Source organism: Balaenoptera borealis, assembly GCF_965194805.1.
Source record: "Balaenoptera borealis genome assembly, chromosome: 13".
Taxonomy (NCBI): Eukaryota; Metazoa; Chordata; class Mammalia; order Artiodactyla; family Balaenopteridae; genus Balaenoptera; species Balaenoptera borealis.
The window spans coordinates 2,047,329-2,067,629 of NC_138870.1; the positions used below are offsets into that span (position 1 = coordinate 2,047,329).

The following is a 20,301-nucleotide window of genomic DNA, read 5'->3' on the forward strand; positions in this document are numbered from 1 at the left end:
CGTGTCAGATGCCTCTCAAATGTTTTTAAATATTCTGATACTCTATGGAATAATTGCATCTGGTTTGCATATTCTCTGATGATGTATAGATTCATTCATCATCCTTTGAACAATGAACCCAGCTTCACTCAGGACTGGTCTTTAAGACTCTCTACCTCTCGAGATCTCTCGAGTCAAGGATCTCCCTGTTTTAGTCCTGACATTTCACTTTGGCCAATATATGTCATAGGCCAGGTTGGAACATGTCAAGAGGCAGAGCTGATACAGGTTTGTGGTGAGTTTTTTAGATTCACTAGGTTAAAAAAATTGGTACGTGAGGAGATAACTATCCCTTTCTAGAATTGTATGGATTCAGAAGAACAAAATAAAGAAGTGAAAACTCAAACTTTCTTCATTTAACTAAAAAAAAAAAAAAAAGATGTATAATAAGTAACTGAATTTCGTCCAAACACAAAATGTATGGTTTTATTACAGTAAAGGATTTATAGTGTTTAAACCTGGTTGTCATAGAATTTAACCTCTGTAAGCTTTATAGGTAAATAAGGCACCTGTTGAATTAGGACAGAAAATATTTACCCAACAAATATTTACTGAGTGCTTACTGCCTCCCAGGCACTATGTCAAGGCTCTGTACGGGTTATTTAATTCTCATCACTTTTCCTTAGAAGTCCTATTATTCCTATTTTGTAAATGAGGAAACTGAGGTTAAAGGGATTACATAATTTACCAAGGTCTGTGACTCTTTTGAGATGGAAAGAGCATTTGAACTGAGAAAGCCTAGCTCCAGAAGTCTAGGCCCAAGCAGTGGAAGTACCAACACATGAGTGATGGGTCTGAGTAAGGTTTACCTTTTAAGAAATGCTTAATCTTGTAGTGTACACTCCAGAGTTAAAAAGCGAGTTTCTTTTTTTTTTTTAAGTTGAGAATCTACTGTATCTCCATTATTAGAAAGGAGGATATCAAATAAAAACTAATGTAACAAAAAGCCGAATTTGACTGTTTCTTGTGTATTGTTACCCTCTAGCAGCTGTTTGCTGTATTTGCCATTTCAGAACTAAATAAGATTTTGGTATAGGGAGATACAGTTTAGAACTGTATTTTCCCGAGTAGATCATAATATTTAAGATAAGTTACAGACAGCAGTGACAGGTAGATTTCAGAGCTAGGCCAACATGTTGAATATACTATTGTCTGTGATTACAGAATTAGAATGAAATTCTTTTGGGCTGCTTGATTTCATTGCAGACATAAGCTTGGAGCTTAGTGCAAATCAGAAAAGGCAAAAATCAAGATACCTAGATCAAAGCTGTTTTAGAAAACTCCTCAGTTTTAAAGTGAATTTACCATATTGGGTAGTTTTGTATTCATAAAGAAATACAATTTAAATTCTTTATTGACATTTGTAGGATCTGAGAAAAACTGCTATAAATAATGAAAAATGGTACACCGAATGAAAATTATACAGACAGTCCTCATCTTTCAAATAGACCATGACCTAGAAGTTCCCTTTTAAAGTGATTGGTTGGTAGACTTTTGGCTCAACATGGCAGATCGAACACACTCCTGAAACTGTTGAAATGACAGTAACGGAGTAAAGATATAAACCCACAAGGGTGGAGGGTGGATTTCATGAAAAAAATGGCATAAACGAGAAAGAGGAAGACATGCCATGACAGCTTCGTTGTTCACAATTGTTAACCTTACTGCCCTGCAGAAGACTCTCTCTGACCTGTTGATGTCGGACTTGACAGTGCGATTTGGTTCTTCCCCCACTGACCCTTCCGGGAGGATATTGTGTAGTTGCCCTTTGGACTCAAGTATGGTTGTGTGGATTGACCTGGCCAGTGAGATGTGGGTAGAAGTGGTACGTGTGACTTCTGAGCAGATACATGTTCGACCACGTCTCTTTCCCTTCTGCAATGATGACTCGTGGTGTTCAGGCAGAGGCTGCTCTGTCAGCCTGGTCCTGGAATGAAGGCACAGAGGTGACCCATGATGGACTTGTAATGTGTATGAGAAGTAAATCTTTGTCATTGTAAGCCATTGAGATTTGGGGGTCATTTGTTACTCCAGCATAACTTGGGCTGTTACAACAGATACATAAGCCATCCAGGAAAAGGGGGATCCAAGCACAAGTTGGAGGTAAAGGAGTTCTGAGAAGAGTGGTAAAGAGGAGTCCCATCATGACCCCTATGCAACTGAACTAAAGATGAGTCAGTCTAAAAGTAGGGAGGTGGAAGGCTTCAGGAAGCATGTCCAAGAAGAAATTTACACCTGAGAGTTTGAATCTCTTGGGACATTTACAGTTCCGTTTGCAGTGATTTTGGTAATGATATAAGAACATTAAAAACAGAGAGGGTAAAAAAAAAAAAAAAACAAAAGGAGGCAATTCTTAATTCCTGGGAAAGCAAAATACTGTACAAGAAAGGAAATATAATCATAGTACACTATGTGGCTCTGCTGATCATAAATGATAACACTAAATGTGAAATGGTGTTATACTTACATTGGAAGGAAGGGGGAAAGTGTGTGTGTGTGTTTGTGTGTGAGAGTGTGTGTGTATTGTCAGAGAACTAAATCCTCTTCAATGGATTTTTCTTAAGAATCAAGAGGTAGTGTATACGTGATATATAGGAAAAGAGGTTTACATACTAGGAAAAAAATTGGATGAGAAATAAATGGAGAGCAGAAATAACTGTCACGGAAAAGGTTACTTTTAGGGAGTGGTAATCAGGACTATAATGGCTAGAGAATTGATCTGCTATTTGTTATAAAACCTTACAGTATTTGATACTTAAAATTATAGATATGTTTTATTTTGATAAAAATATAATTGGATATCAGAATACATTCATAAAAACAATATTTTAGTTGGTGGTTAAGTTTCTAAGTCAACTGATAATAGCACACTAACATTATAATGATGTGCATATGAAATACAGCACCAGTTTGGATAGCATTATTTCTGTAGGAAAATCAGTTCAAGAGTAAAACTTGTGTAGACCCCAAGAGTAAAACCTCCTTAGCAGTGAGGCAGAGGACTTCTAGTGCCCATGTATATTCACAGATCGTTTGTAGTGCTAGGTCTTCCTGGGTCTTCCCTGGCGGTCCAGTGGTTAAGACTCTGTGCTTCCACTGCAGGGGGCACGGGTTCCATCCCTGTTTGGGGAACTAAGATCTCACACGCCGGGTGGCACAGCCAAAAATAATAATAATAAAGGCGTTATTATTAAAAAGAAAAAATGCTAGGTCTTGTATGAAATGCATTTTAGCGTGTGGTAATGGTAAAGTGAAGCTTGAGGCCTTCCCAGCCCGTTGCCAAGTCTCAGCTCCGTACTGTTTGCACAGCCCTTTTCTCCTTCTAGTCCCACATCCGTTCCAACCCAGACTTCCATTACCTGTTACCTGGGCTGGCTCATAGCTCCTGAGAACGAGAGCATAAGCTTCCGGCACCAGCCAAAGTAGCGTAAGTTCACAACGACATACCTCTCCCACTGGTTACAACGAAAAGTTCTGGACAGAATACAAAACAAAAGACCAAAAAGCCTGAGGATTCTGAAAGTAAACAATAACAGGCATATTGGTGAGGGAAGTCAGAACTTGAAGAATAACCAGAATGGTGGCTAGTCTCCTGACTTATTCTTCCCTTCTTTGTCCCCTGACTTTGACTCGAGAGTGAGCCACGTCACAGAACTATGGACAGAAACGACAAAAACCAAGAGCAACATCTCTGTGGACTGAGGACTGGAGAAATGGCCTCCCTCTTTCCCTCCCAGCCCTACTTGAAGCCAGCTGTGACACTAACCTGAGCTGCCACTGCGGCAGGGACAGGCCCGTGAGGATCCCAAGAAAAGCCTTTGTCTGCCAGAGGAACTGCAAACAAGGGCTCCTGTGGTCTCAAGAGTGTAGTTGATATTTCTTTGCTTCACCGAGTGAGTAGCCCAAGCTACACAGACAGTCTGACAGTGTGAGAAGCTAAACTCTGAGAGAAACCCAGACTTTGTGGCCTGAAGACTCGGGAGAAGGACCCCCGTGAGCTGGAGAGAGAGCTGGATGAGGAGATCCCCTAATTCTGTATGGGAACTGACATGGGTGCTGGTCTCACCCGTGAGTATCACATACATGTAACAGAGCCAAAGAAGCATAGCCAAGGCTTTGAGAACTAACCCACGGTGTAGACAACCACCCAGCTCCAGACCAACACCTGAGTGGTGTATGCACGGGGCAGACACAGCTCTGAAAATGGAGCTGACATGGGAACCGTTGCCCACAAAAGGCAGGATGGAGCGTCCTGTCTAAATCTGAACAAATCGATTGCCTTCTAAACAAAATCAACACTCTTCAGTGGGTTTTCAGAAGACTCAGAGTCTCACAACATCATCAAGATGTCCAAGATATAACACAGAATTACTACTCATACAAAGAACTGGGAAAATCTGACAACTCTCACTGGGAAAGTCAGCAGATGGCCACCCAGAGATGACCCACATGCTGGAGTTATAGGACAGTGGCTTTAAGGCTGTTATTATTACTGTGCCCTGTGAGATAGAATGGAGTCCTCAGAAATGAATGGAAAGATGGAAATTCTCAGCAGAGAAATCGTGTAAAAAAACGAAAGGGAACATTCGGAACTGAATAATAGAGTACCCAGTGAGTGGCTTTGATAGCAGAATAGAGATGGCAGGGGAAAGAAGAGTCAGTGAACTTGAAGACCCATCAATAGATATTATCCAACCTGAAGAATGTACAGGAAAAAGATTAAAAAAAAAAGCCTCACAAACCTGTGGGGCTGTAACAAAAGGTCTGAATTTGTGTCACTGGAGTCCCATAAAAGGAGAAAAAGACCGGTGTAAAAAAAGTATTTGAAGAAATAATAGCTGAAAACTTTCCAAATTTGGTGAGACACAAATGTATGGATTCAAGAAACTCAGTAAACCCCAAACAGGATAAACCCAAAGAAAACCATGCCCATAAATATCATAATCAAACTGCTGAAAAACAGACTTTAAAAAACAAACAAAAAACCTTGAAAGCAACCAGAAATGATACATATAGGAGAACAATGCCTTGAATGACTACAGATTTCTCTTGGAGTCTGGAAGACAGTGCCGAAATAAAAGAACTATCAACCTAGAATTCTGTCTCCAGTGAAAATGTTCCTTAGGAAGGGAGGTAAAATAAAGGTACTCTCAGATAAAGGAAAATCTACAGTCCTTTTTTGTCAGCAGACCTGCTCTAAAGCAAATGGTAAAAGAAGTTCTTCAGACTGAAGGGAAGTGATACCAAAGGGAGGTCGGGACCCCAGGATGAAGGAGGAGCAACAGAAGTAGTAAAAACATGGGTCAGGAGAGTAGATTTATTTTTTCTACCCTCAGATTCTTTAAAACGCAAGTGACGATCGAAGGCAAAAGTTATAGGAGGGGTTCATTGTAGGTAGATGGGACATGTGACAACTATAAGGTTAAGGGGAAGAGGACAGGGACCTATATAGTTGTAAAGCCTTTTGTAAGGCTGTGAAAAGTTAGATATGTATAGTGTGATTCCTAGAGCAGCCACTTAAAAAAAAGAAAACAGAGAACCAATAGATGAATACTAAAAAAATTTTACATAATCCAAAAGAAGGCAAGGAAGGAGGTACCAACAGCAAAAAACAGGGGAGACAAACCATGGAAATGCTAATTAAAAGAAAGCCATTTGGGAGTAACATACACACACTACTATATATAAAATACATAAGCAACAAGGACCTGCTGTATATAGCACAGGGAACTATACTCAATATTCTGTAATAACCTATAATGGAAAAGAATCTGAAAAAGAATATACATATGTGTGTGTGTGTGTGTGTGTGTGTATATTCCACTTTCTATAATTGGTAGAATAAACAAAACAGCAAGGCTGTGGAAGACTTGAACAACACTGTCAACTCACTTGATGTAATTGACATTTATCGAACATTCCACCCAGCCACAGCAGAATACAGCCTCTTTGTAAGTGCTCATGGGACAGTACCCAAGGTCAACTTTATCATGGGTCATAAAAAAAAACCTTAAAATTTTTAAAGAAATGGAAATCAAACGAAGTATGCTCTCTGACCACAAAGGAATTGAACTAGAAATCAGTAACAGGAAGATATCTGGAACATCCCCAAATATTTTGAAATTAAACAACACACTTCTAAAATAACCCATGTGTCAAAGAGGGAGCAAAATTAGAAAATGAGCTGAATAAAGATGAAAATACATGTCAGATGCAACTGAAGTTGGGCTTAGGGGGAAATTTATAGCGTCAAATACTTAGGAAAGGGGAAAGGTCTCAAACGAGTAATTCAGGTTCCACCTTAAGAAACTAGAAAGAGAAGAGCAAAGTAAACCCAAAGCAAGCAGAAGGAAGGAAATCAAAAATAAGAGCAGAAATCAGTGAAATAAAAGAGAGAGTAGAGAAAATCGGTGAAACCCAAAGCTGGTTCTTTGAAAAGAGTAAAACTGATAAACCTAAACCCCTGGCCAGACTGATGAAGGGAAAAAAAGAGAGAGAGAGGGGATGCAAATGAGCGGTGTCAGGAATGAGAGCGGGGTCTCCATGGACACTGAAAGGACGAGGGAAATACTGTGAACCACCCCATGCCCATAAGTTTGACAACTTAGATGAAATGGACTAATGCCTTGAAAAACACAAATCACCAAACCGTACTCAGGAATAAATAACCTGAATAGTCCCATATCTATCAAAGAAATCAAATTTGTAGTTAAAAGCTTTCTAACAAAGAGAACTCCAGGCCCAGACAATTTCACTGGTGAATTCTACCAGACATTCAAGGAAGAAATAATACCAATTCTGCAGTCTCTTCCAGAAAATAGGAGCGGGAAGAACCCAAGTCATTTTATGAGAGCAACATTATCCTGAGACCAAAACAAGGCAAAGACATTACAAGAAAATTAAAGACCAATATCCCTGGTGAATATAAATATAAAAAATCCTCAACAAAATACTAGCAAAATAATGTTCATAGCAGCATTATTCACAAGAGCCAAAAGGTGGAAACAACTCAAATTCATTGATAGATGATTGGATGAACAAAATATGGTATATACATACATTGGAGTATTATTTAACCTTAAGAAAGAAGGGAATTCTGACACATGCTACAGCATAGATGAACCTTTAAGGTATTATGCTAAGTGAAATAAGCCAGTCACAAAAGGACAAATATTGTATGGTCCACTTACATGAGGTACCTAGAATAGTCAAATTCATAAAGACAGAATGTAGAATAGTGATTACCAGGGACTGGGGGAGGGGAGAATGGGGAGTTCTTGTTTAATGGGTACAGAGTTTTAAGTCTGGGGTGATGGAAAAAGTTCTGGAGTTGGTGGTGATGGTTGTGCAACATTGTGAATATACTTAAAGCCACGGAACTGTACACTTAGAAATAGTTAAAATAGTAAATTTCATACTATTTAAAATTTTACCACAATAAAAGAAATATTAACAAATTGAACCACTTGCCATATAACTTGCATCTGGCTTATCCCTTCCGTACAAACCCGCTGCTAGATTTATCTTCCTAAAGCACAAGTCTGATTGTCATTTTTCTACTCAGAATCTTAAATGCCCACCAGGTAGACTTTCTCACCTGACAGTTAAGCTTGCTATAGTCGGGTCCCAGTTTACCTGTCTGGACAGTTCGATGTGACTGCTGTATACTTACCTCTGTTCTAACCAAACACAAATATGTGCTTTCCTAGAATCCTTTTAAATTTTTTATCTCTGTGCTTTTAAACATGGTCCTTTTTTTCCCTTGAATTCTTTTCCTCACCCTAACCAATCTCTACCAGATACATTCTACTCATATTTCAAAAGCAACCGAAACTTGACATCTCCCTGGTGTTGTCATCCTCTGTCTTTAGTTCTGACTTCTCACTGCAGCATATACCTCTCCCATGCTGGCTTTCCTAGTGTTTATTGACCACTTGCCTGTTGATGCTGATTCTGTGCTGGGTTGGGGGAGTTCAGTAATGAATAAGACACATCCCTTCCCTCTGATAGTTTGCTATCCTAGCACAAAAGACAGATTTACAAATATATATGTTCACAATAATATGCTAAATGCTGAGCTAGAACAACAGGCACTTCATAGTACTTACGTTTTACCGTATATATAATATTTGTCCTAGTTTCTCTATCAGAGCACAAGCCCCTTCAAGGCAAGGTATCTCTCTACTTCCCTTCAGCACTTAAATCCTTGCATTAAGTGTGTACAGTTAAATATTTGCAATGAGTTGTTTTTTATTAGGTTTCTTTATTCAAGGCAACCAATAAAGCTTAACCAAAATTTTCACTACTGTATCTTCAGTCTTTTTTCTTTGGGGGCATAAGCCAACCAACAATAAGCAAAAAACCTTAAACACCGTGTGGTTCCTGGGTAGAAAATACTAAATAATTTTAGCAGCCTACAGAGGAATTACTCTGCTCCTCAAGGCTGATTCTATACGATATTAGTTGCATTTACCTAAAAGTTCCTAGAAATATAATAATTGCAAGTTGTGAGAATACCATATATCCTCATCCTGAGAAATTTAATAGTTCTAGGAAAGGATATATAATGTGGGAAAACGTCAATTTCATCTCTGTGAAAACTTTATAAAACTAAGTTCTACAAAACATTTTATAGAATATTTCTTTCAAATTGATTTACTTTTATCGAGCTATTCTGATTTGATATTTAAGAAGTTTGTTTACTACTACCAAGTTGGTATTTTAATTATGTTACAGGAACAGAGATCATGTCCCTGTTTTGCAGTGGCCCTGCTAAACCATGGCCGTGTGGTTTAAACAGTAAGGCTTATGCTATAGTTATTTTATCTGAGAATTAAATAATAAATCCTTTTTTTTCATTTTTTGTAGAAGCAACTAAAATGTAACTCCTTATTGAAAATGTTTAAAAACAGGTAGTATCACCAAACACTAGATTTGAATAGAATCTTATGAACATTTACCATAAAAGAAAAAAAAATGATAAATTGTACCTCATCAAAAGTAAACTTCCGGACTTCCCTGGTGGCTCAGTGGTTAAGAATCCACCTGCCATGCCATGGAGCAACTAAGCCTGTGCGCCACAACTACTGAGCCTGCATGCCCCAACTACTGAAGCCCGAGTGCCTAGAGCCCGTGCTCTGCAACAAGAGAAGCCACCGCAATGAGAAGCCCATGCACCACAACAAAGAGTAGCCCCCACTCACTGCAACTAGAGAAAGCCGTGAGCAGCAACAAAGACCCAACACAGCCAAAATAAATAAATAAATGTATTAAAAAAATAAAAGTAAACTTCCATCAAATTAAAAACGTCTGTTCTATACCTAAAGGTGTATTACCTTTAGGAAAATGACAATGCAAACCACAGACTGGGAAAAAACATTCACTGTACACACACATACGTGCGCACACACATCTGACATAGTACTTATATCCAGAATATATAAATAACTCTTAGAACTCAGGAAGATAAGCAATCCAGTTTAAAAATTGGCAAAATATGTAACAGATGCTTTACAAAAGAAGATACACAGATAGCCAGTAAAGAGATGTTCAACGTACTCATCAGGGACTTCCACGTCGTTGTGTCCAGCAGAAGTGATCCGTGTGTATTGCGCAGTACACCAGAGGACCAGTACATTGCAGTCTGCTAACCCATTCTCCATTGACGGTATCTGAGTTATTTCTGGTCTTGAGCTATCGTGAGTAAAGTTGCCGTGAACATTCTGGCTCACGCGTTTCGGTGGATGTATGCACTTATTTGTTTGGGGTTTATACAAACACCTCATGTACAGCGTAGGGGTTTGTATAGCTCTGTGGATACTGCTGGACAGTTTTCTAAAGTTGCGCCCATTTATACTCCCTGCAGTGATGTATGAAAATCCATTGTTCCATATCCTTGTCAGCACTGGATATTGTTACTCCTTTTAATTTGAGCTGTTCTGGGAGTTCTCAAATGATATCTCACTGTGGTTTTAATTTGCATTTTGCCATAACTGTGTTGAGCACTTTCTCATATGCTTATTGGACATTGGAGGGATATGTAAATTAAAACAAGCATGAGAACACCACATAATTTACTAGAATGGTTAAATTTAAAAGACTGACATTACTGGGGACTTCCCTGGTAGTGCAGTGGTTGGGACTTGTGCTCCCAATGCAGGGGGCCCGGGTTCAATCCCTGGCTGGGGAACTGGATCCCACATGCATGCCGCAACTGAGAGTTCACATGCCGCCACTAAGGAGCCCATGAGCTGCAACTAAGGAGCCTGCCTGCCCCAACTAAGGAGCCCGCCTGCCACAACTAAGGAACCAGCAAGCCTCAACTAAGGAGCTCGTGAGCCACAACTACAGGAGCCTGCCTGCTGCAACTAAGATCTGGTGCAACCAAATAAATAAATAAATAAAAGACTGGCATTACCAAGTTTTAATGAGGATGTGGAGCATCTGAAGCTCTCATACATTGCTGGTAGGAGGAAAACATGGTGCAGCCCCTTTGGAGAATTGTTTGGCAATTTCTTATATACTTAAACATAATTATCATATGACCCAGCAAGTTCCACTTACAGGTATTTACTTAAGAGAAGTGAAAACATATGTTCACACAAATACTTTTACACAAATTCTCATTGTAATTTTATTCATTATAGGATAATAGCAGTGAGAAAATCAAATTTGCAAATAAAGACAGGTCATAATTTGGAAGCAACATTGCTCACTAAGAATGCATTTTGTTAAACGTTTGCTCTTGCATTATACTACCATTAATGAGTTGGTTATTGATTACCTAGACTATGAAGAAAGCAGTGGCATGAGTAATAGATTACAGGCCCCTTGTGGGCAGAGACCACATATTGTATTTTATTTGTATTCTGTGGTACCAAATAAACACAGAAAATGAACAGATCTGGATAAGAAATAGAGAGGTACAATGTACTTAAAGTAAATCCCCAATTCTTCAATTTGTTAATGAGGTGTATCACATTGATTTGACTTGTAGAAATTGAAGAATAAAAACATTATGGTTGGGACTTCCCTGGTGGCACAGCAGTTAAGAATCCACCTGCCAATGCAGGGGACACGGGTTCAATCCCTGGTTTGGGAAGATCCCACATGCCACAGAGCAACTAAGCCCGTGAGCCACAACTACTGAGCCCGCGTGCCACAACTACGGAAGCCCTCAAGCCTAGAGCTCGTGCTCCGCAACAAGAGAAGCCACCGCAATGAGAAGGCTGCACACCGCAACGAAGAGTAGCCCCCGCTCACCACAACTAGAGAAAGCCCACATGCAGCAACAGCCCCAACACAGCCAAAAATAAATAAATAAATTTATTTTTAGAAAAAAACATTACAGTCATCTCAATAGATGCAGAAAAGGCTTTTGACAAAATTCAACATCCATTTATGATAAAGACTTTCCAGAAAGTTGGTATAGAGAGAACTGAACAGAATAAAGGCCATATATGATAAGCCCACAGCCAACGTCATACTCAGCAGTGAAAAGCTGAAAGCATTTCCTCTAAGATCAGGAACACAACAAGGATGCCCACTCTCACCACTTTTATTCAACACAGTATCGGAAGTCCTAGCCATAGCAATCAGACAAGAAAAAGAAATAAAGGGAATCCAAACTGGAAAGGAATAAGTAAAACTGTCACTGCAGATGACGTGATACTATACAAAGAAAATCCTAAAGACACCACCAAAAAAAAACTACTAGAGTCCATCAGTGAATTCAGTAAAGTTGCAGAATAAGATACAAAATTAATATACAGAAATCTGTTACACTATACACTAACAACAAGCTGTCAGAAAGAGAAGTTAAGGAAACAATCACATCAAAAAGAATAAAATACCTAGGAATAAACCTCCTAAGGAGGTAAAAGAACTGTACTCGGAAAACTGTAAGACACTGATGAAAGAAATTGAAAACAACAGAAACAGATGGCAAGATACACTGTGTTCGTGGATTGGAAAAAATAATATTGTTAAAATGCCCATACTACCCAAGGCAGTCTACAGATTCAATGCAATCCCTATCAAAATACCAATGGCATTTTTACAGAACTAGAAGAAATAATTTTTAAATTTGTATGGAAATACAAAAGACCCCAAATAGCCAAAACAATCTTGAGAAAGAAGAACAGAGCTGGAGGAATCATGCTCCCTGGCTTCAGACTTTACTACAAAGCTACAGTAATCAAAACATTATGGTGCTGGCACAAAGACAGACACATAGATCAATGGAACAGGATAGAAATCTCAGAAATAAACCCAAGCACTTAACGGTCAATTAATCTATGACAAAGGAGGTGAGAATATACAATGGAGAAAAGACAGTCTCTTTAATAAGTGGTCCTGGGAAAACTGGACAGCTACATGTAAAAGTATGAAATTAGAACATTCTCTAACATCATATACAAAAACAAACTCAAAATGGATTAAAGACCTAAATGTAAGACTAGAAACCTTAAAGCTCCTAGAGAAAAATAATGGGCAGAACACTCTTTGACATAAATCATAGAAACATTTTTTTAGATCTGTTTCCTAAGGCAAAGGAAACAAAAGCAAAAATAGACAAATGGAACCTAACTCAACTGAAAAGCTTTTGCACAGGAAAAGAAACCATCAACAAAACAAAAAGGCAGACTACTGAATGGGAGAAAATATTCGCAAATGGTATGGCTAATAAGGGGTTAATATCTAAAATATATAAACAGTTCATACAACTTTCCTTGATAGAAAACCAACAACTTGATTAAAAATGGACAGAAGGCCTGAATAGACATTTTTCCAAAGAAGACATACGGATGGCCAAGATGTACATGAAAAGATGCTCAACATTGTCACTCGTCAGAGAAATGCAAATCAAAACCATGGTGAGATATCACCTCACACCTGTCTGAATGGCTATTATCAAAAAGACAAGAGATAAGTGTTGGTGAGGATGTGGAGAAAAGGGAACCCTTTGTGCACTATTGGTGGGAATGTAAATTTGTGCAGCCAATGTGGAAAATATTATAGAGGTTTCTCAAAAAACTAAAAAATAAACTATGGTATGACCCAGCAGTTCCACCTCTGGGTATATATCTAAAGGAAACAAAAACACTAATTTGAAACGATACACACCCCCCAATGTTCATGGCAGCATTACTTACAGTAGCCAAGATACGGAGGCAACCCAAGTGTTCATCAGCAGATGACTGGATAAAGAAGATGTGGTGTTTTATATATGTGTATACATATAAATAAATAAATAAATAAATATATATATATATATATACACACACACACACACACACACACACACACACACACACACACACACACACACACACAATGGAATATTACTTGGCCTTAAAAAAGAATGAAATCTTGCCATTTGCAGCAACATGGATGGATTTAGAGGGCATTTTGCTAAGTGAAATAAGTCAGACAGAGAAAGAAAAATACTGTATGATATCACTTACATTTGGAATCTACAAAATAAAACTAGTGAGTATAACAAAACAGAAACTGACTCACAGATACAGAGAACAAACTAGTGGTTACCAGTGGGGAGAGGGAAAGGGGGAGGGGCAAGATAGGAGTAGGGGATTAAGAGGTACAAACTACTATGTATAAAATAAATAAGCCATAAGGATATATTATACAGTGCAGGGAATATGCCAATATTTTATAATAAGTATAAATGGAGTATAACCTTTAAAAATTGTGAATCACTATGTTGTACACCTGAAACTTATGTAATATTATAAATCAACTATACCCCAATTTTAAAAAGTGGACCCATCCTGTAAGTACTCACTTTTAAAAAAAATTTTATTGGAGTATAGTTGATTTACAATGTTGTGTTAGTTTTAGGTGTACAGCAAAGTGAATCAGTTATACATATACATATATCCACTCCTTTAGATTCTTTTCCCATATAGGCCATTACAGAGTATTGAGTAGAGTTCCTTGTGCTAGACAGTAGGTCCTTATTAGTTATCTATTTTATATATAGTAGTGTGTATATGTCAGTCCCAGTCTCCCAATTTATCTCTCCCCCCCTTACCCTCTGGTAGCCATAAGTTTGTTTTCTACATCTGTTACTCTATTTCTGTTTTGTAGATAAGATCATTTGTACCCTTTTTTTAGATTCCACATATAAGCGATATCATATGATATTTGTCTTTCTCTGAGTTAAGTACTCACTTTTGGTCTCTCACTCAGTGTAACAACCTTGAGATTCATTCATGTTTATATATCAATAGTTCTTTCCTTTTTATTAATGAGTAATATTTCATGGTTGTTTATTCATTCACCTGTTGATGGCATTTTGGTTGTTTCCAGCTTGGGGCTATCATAAGTAGAACTGCTATGAACATTTATTTTAAAACGCGGGTAATAAAATGTAAAATAGATAGCTAGTGGGAAGAAGCCACATAGCACAGGGCGATCAGCTCGGTGCTTTGTGACCACCTAGAGGGGTGGGATAGGGAGGGTGGGAGGGAGACGCAAGAGGGAGGGGATATGGGGATGTATATATATGTATAGCTGATTCACTTTGTTATACTCCAGTAAAGATGTTAAAAAAAAAAAAAAAGCTGGTAATAACCCAAATGTCCATAATAAGTAAATGGATGAACAAATTTGGTAGATTCATACAGTGGAATCCTACTTAGCAATAAAAAGGAATGAGCTCCTGATATATTCAACAACGTGAATCTCAAAAACATTATGCTAAGCAAAAGAAGCCATTCACCAAAAATGTATATACCGTTTGATCCCATTTCTGTGAAGTCTAAGAAAAACGCAAAACTAATCTATCCTGATAGAAGTCAGAAAATGGTTGTCTCTGCTGGAGTTGGTGGTAGAAGTGGTGCAGGTGTTGACTGAAAAAGAGTGATGAAAATATTTTATATCTTGTTTTGGGTGATTGGTTATATGAGAGTTTATTGTCAGAGCTCATTGAACACAATGCTTTAAGTTCTGTTAAATATTACTATATTTAAATATATCATTTAAGCAATAATATATAAAGTACTTCTCAGTTTTGAAAAGTAGGCATAAGTGAGCCTTATAAAAGAAGACGTTAAGGAAATCAGTATTCAAGTGTAACTTGTTACTCTCTTCTTTATCCTGGTGTTTCTTATCTACTCTTTTCATCTAACCCTGATCTCCTCTTCTAAGTTGATGAGATGTGATGCTAACTTTTCTCATGTTTGTATCTTGCTTCCTCAAATTAAAATACAACAACCTTAATAAAACACATCTTCAGGACTTTAAACCAACATGATACCAAAGCCTATTGTGTAACTTGACTTCAGCTGAAAGTTTTAAGTAATCTGAGGTGATGGGAATGGTTTATTTTGCATTTCTAGTTTTCAGATCGTTAGAAAGACCCTGCCCCCTTTCCTCTGGCCTGGGACATCTGCTTTCTCCATGTGTTTCTGAGAGGAAAGGTTTCCTTTTGCTACAAATATGAAAACCTACACAACTTAATGTTTTCCTGAGTAGAAGGATTTAACTTTCCACTTCTTTCTTAAGAGTCAATTTTTTTTTAAAGTCAATTTTCCTTTCCTTAGTCTACAGTCCTTTCCCTAGAACAGTATGTATAGGAAACAGTAAGATTTAAAATATAACCATAGGTCTCTTCTTGACGGCTCTTACAGAACATATTAGGAGGTGTATGCTTTAATTTCTTCCAAAGCTCCAGTTGAAATGTACCTATACATACCCATAAAAAATAATAGCAGTGAGAAAGTCAAATTTGCAAACAAAGAGGTCGTAATTTGGAAGCAGCATTACTCATTAAGAATGCATTTTGTGAAACGTTTGCTCTTGCATTATGCTACCATTAATGAGTTGGTTATTGATTACCTAGACTATGCAGAAAGCGGTGGCATGAGTAAGTAATACATTACAGGCCCCTTGTGGGCAGAGACCACATCTTACATTTTATTTGTATTCTGTGGTACCAAATAAACACAGAAAATGAACAGATCTGCATAAGAAACAGATAGGTACAGTGTACTTAAAGTAATTCCCAAATCATTTATGTATTAATTCTAGAGTTGTTATTTACGTACATAGGTCTGATGTTTTTGTCCAGCTTTGAAGATGTTCTGCTTGGGGTGATCGAGAAAGAGCCACAAAGTTGCCCAGCTTTCCCAAAATTCCTCCCTCTCCCCGAGTTCATGATAGAGACTGAAACAAAAATTCCACCTCAAGCGCCTGGAGCCGTGGCCGAAGCTGAGCGCGTGGCCAAGGACGCACAGGGTTCCCTGTGCTGTCACCCTCTCCTTGGCTTCAGGCCGCCGCGAGGAGTAAAAGCTCTTGCAGTCCAACAAATTCTAAGACCTTGAGACTTTATCATCTGTTATCTTAACCTTGGAATCAGTTCAAGCAATTATTACAAAAGCAATTTGAAAGGTTAAAAGTGTCCCCTGTGTAAATTTATTACTAAGGAAATGAAAGCCAAGTTATCTGCCCACAGATAATTGCGAGTTTATTTTTCTATTTCAAGATATTTGCTGGTATGCTGATAGCCTCAAATAGTCGTTCTTAACCTTTTGGGGTCACAGACCCCTTTGAGAATCTGATAAGCTTCCTGCCTGCCTGCCCCCCTTCCCCACTCCCTCAAATATGTCTTCTTTTCCTGCTGTGTGCCAGGCATTGGTTTGGGGGGGCTATGCTTTGTACCGCCCCACCTCCAAAAACGTCTGTCTGCACATGTGCACACCATTTCACATACAATTTTAGGGTTTGTAGATTGAACTCCTGAAGCCCTCCTAGAGTCCAAAAATATCTTAAAAGTAATTGTATGGCTAAAAATACTTGACACTCTTGCTAGACAGAATCTTAGTCTTTGCAGGAATAACAACAGAGTGTCCTTCAGTTCAGGACCTGCGCAGGGAGACAAGATCCTTAAACTCCTTCAGATCACATGGGTGTGGGGTAGGAGACGAGGAATTTGACATTTCACTCCAATCAGAACAGGTGGCCTGTGCCTGATCGGCAGGCTGGTTCCTGTGGTGAGAGCAGCGGCTAGGGGCGGCCTTCAGGGGTGCTCTACCACCTCAGTCTGTGCTTCTTAGAAAGGAGGAATTTTAAAATTACACTGTGGTCACCGCATCTGTGTCTGTAAGCCTCCTTTGCCATTCTAACTGAAAAACTGACCTATTTTCTACAAACCATTGCTCAGGAGCTGATGTGTTTTCATATGTGATAAAGGGCTGCACATCTGCGGGGACATGAGTGATGACACCTGTCACTCTGACCTTAAACCCAGAATTGCTTTTCTGTTCTCTCATCAGTATTCAGCTCATGCTGAAACGAAGAGATCTAAACTCTAAAGGAGACTGTTTATCTAAAGAACTGGCATTCTGGCAATTCAAGAAGGCTCTGAAAAGCCTCATGGAAAGCAAACTCTCACTTTGGGTTTTTGTGTTTCTGTGTGTTGCGTTGTGATACCTGACAGCTCCTTGGAGCACACACGCTCTCCGGGTCCACAGTGCCGCCCTCGCCCGGACCGCGCGGTCCACACGGCCTTCACACGTCACCCTTTAGGGTTAGGGGACTCACTGCAGATAGGACCTTGACACGGAAAAGCTGTCATCTCGGAACTTACTTAACTTAGCGATCTGGCATGCGTAGATGAGGAGGACCATGTGACAGCGTCACATAAGGTGATGTACAGACACGATGTGAGAGTGAAATTAAGGAGAGGTCACTTTTATTTTATCCTGAACCATAGAGACTTAACGTTCTCGACTTTACCGAGGAAACATCTGCATCGTAATGCTATTTGGATTCATGCACTTCATTTGTGGTTTGGAGATGACTGTATTTTATCATTTGTTTTTGAGAGCCCAGCTTGACATGCTGGAAGTCTAAATCTTGGCAGAGAAAAACTGGATTCCAAACATTTTCTGAAATGCTTAACGAGTGAAGCATCTTTTAGTTTGCCTAACACAGTGCCCTGCGTGTGGCTGCATTGAGTGTTCGTGTCTGTTCTCTTAGAGTCTATTTTTTATGTTACTGATTTTTGTCCAGTAATCACTTCGTAGTTTCAAATAATCGATTTAAAACTATTGGGTTATTACTTCTTAACCCACAGAAGGACAAATTATAATTTTTTCATGTTCTTATGGGTTTTGGAGAAAGAAAACAATTTTAGGCAAGAACTGGTGTTAGAATTATCCTCTATTCAGCCTTAGAGCTCTACTTTAATAGTAGAACCAAACCATGATTCAACTATTTATAACAGAAAGGCCTTTGGGAAAAGTGGAGTCTGCTACTTCCACAATTATAGATTAAGGTCAAAATGAAAAAAGTACAGAAACTTGGGCTTCCCTGGTGGCGCAGTGGTTGAGAGTCTGCCTGCCAATGCAGGGGACACGGGTTCGAGCCCTGGTCTGGGAAGATCCCACATGCCGCGGAGCGGCTGGGCCCGTGAGCCACAATAACTGAGCCTGCGCGTCTGGAGCCTGTGCTCCGCAACAAGAGAGGCCGCGATGGTGAGAGGCCCGCGCACCGCGATGAAGAGTGGCCCCCACTTGCCACAACTAGAGAAAGCCCTCGCACAGAAACGAAGACCCAACACAGCCATAAAAATTAATTAATTAATTAATTAAAAAAAAAAAAAGTACAGAAAGTCCGACTCACTTTCTCCCAATCACGAAGTAGCATTAGGGTCCCTTTTGCTAAACCACTGCCGTGTAAAATCTTAGAAATTTTTCAGTGATCATGTATTTTTATAGTTAGTGTACTTCAGCGAAGCTATTCCTATAACTAGTAAACACTTGATTAAATAACCTGATTCAAATATGAGGAAGTCTGTTTGTCATTGGAACAAGTTTTTGACCTATAGAAATACTCTGTTTTATGTTTACCTTAAACATATATTTCTCAGAAACTACAGTTCTCTGAGACAAGACTTATTTTGCTATATTGAGATTCACTCCAGGTAACACATTTTCAGTGTGTTGCTGGAATAATTGACATTGCATATCAGTCTTATGTTTTTAAGATAATTTAGGTACTTGTATGTGTAAGCTTCAGAGTACTATCATCAGACATGACTGGAATACGAATAAGTGTGTTTTCTGCCAGATCAAAGTACTGTTACTCATACTCTGAAGAGAAATGCACGTGATTTTTGCAGATTAATTGCATTCTTTGAGCTCTTAGTTGCCGATGCCTGACAGGTACTCCATCAGGAAGACTGGTCTCTGGTAGCATTGTTAGAATAATAAACACACAGAAAATGAGAACGTCAGTGCCCACACAGTGCTGGATCAATAGAATGTACAGTCCTAAGGAGCTGATGACAAAGTCCCATCAACATAACTTATGCCTAAGATTATCAGATGTTTGAAGCAAATTCTGAGTGAGGTCAGGAGAATAAAAGGGATGACGTCAGGAAACCCTGTGCTGTGAGCCCCGGGCAAGTTGTAGTCGGTCCCTGGGGAGGACCTAGCACATCTAGACTGTGATGTTTAGTAAAACCAGAATAGTGGCAACCATCACGTAAGATGGTACAAGATCCTGATGTCTTGGATTTCAGCTCAACTCAGCAAATACCTGTTGAACGTGCCACTTGCTGGTCATTATGCATTCAAGTCCCGCCCTCCAGGAGCTCAGGTCTAGTGGGGGAGCAGTTCGGTAAACACTTAGTTATGACATATGCTTTTTTTTTTTAAGTCCAAGGATGTGTGAAAAAGTATGAGAGCAAAGAAACACTTGAGACTGTTTCCCCCTAGAGGAGTCTTGAAGGACAAGGGCTCAGGGAAGGAAGACACCTCAGGAGCCCACGCTTGTTATTTGACTCCTGGGAGATTTGGGGATTAACCAGCAAGATATGGGCAAACGAAAATATAAGTTTAAATGACCAACAAAACAGAATCAGTTGTTCCTATTTATTTTTATTATTACCTGCGACTTTTTCTGCTTCTTAATTTTTTTTTAATGTTTATTCACTCTGTTAAATCTCCTAGACTAAAGCAACTTTCCCCTGAAATAAATAAAATTAGGGAGTTAGTATATAATGGAGAAGATCCCACGTGACCTTTCATGAACCTGAGGGCAGTAGCAGACTTTAAGATTTCCATTTTGGGAGGATAAAGCCCTCTGTGGAGACTTGGAAGGTCTAACGACATAACATGCATTTGTTAGAAATGAAAACTTTTTTGAAAGATAAATCCATCTTTTTCTTCGGAGATAATAAATTCTCATTTATAGTTGGAGATTAATATTAATTTGATCCAAATTAGTGCAATG

At 38.9% G+C, this 20,301-nt stretch overlaps 2 protein-coding genes and 1 long non-coding RNA gene across 8 annotated transcripts in view; 1 reads left to right on the forward strand and 2 right to left on the reverse strand.

Moving 5' to 3' along the window:
* Window positions 1–20,301, reverse strand: part of CACNA1C (calcium voltage-gated channel subunit alpha1 C) — a 556,614-nt gene that overhangs the window by 530,990 nt on the left and 5,323 nt on the right. The window lies entirely within an intron of this gene.
* The window catches only part of DCP1B (decapping mRNA 1B), a 53,698-nt gene that overhangs the window by 13,604 nt on the left and 19,793 nt on the right, over window positions 1–20,301 (forward strand). The window lies entirely within an intron of this gene.
* On the reverse strand, window positions 4,765–13,288 carry LOC309609278. The gene is made up of 2 exons (XR_014233360.1): window positions 10,349–13,288; window positions 4,765–10,304 (listed from the first exon to the last, which is right to left on the reverse strand). It is a non-coding gene; the product is annotated as an uncharacterized lncRNA (long non-coding RNA).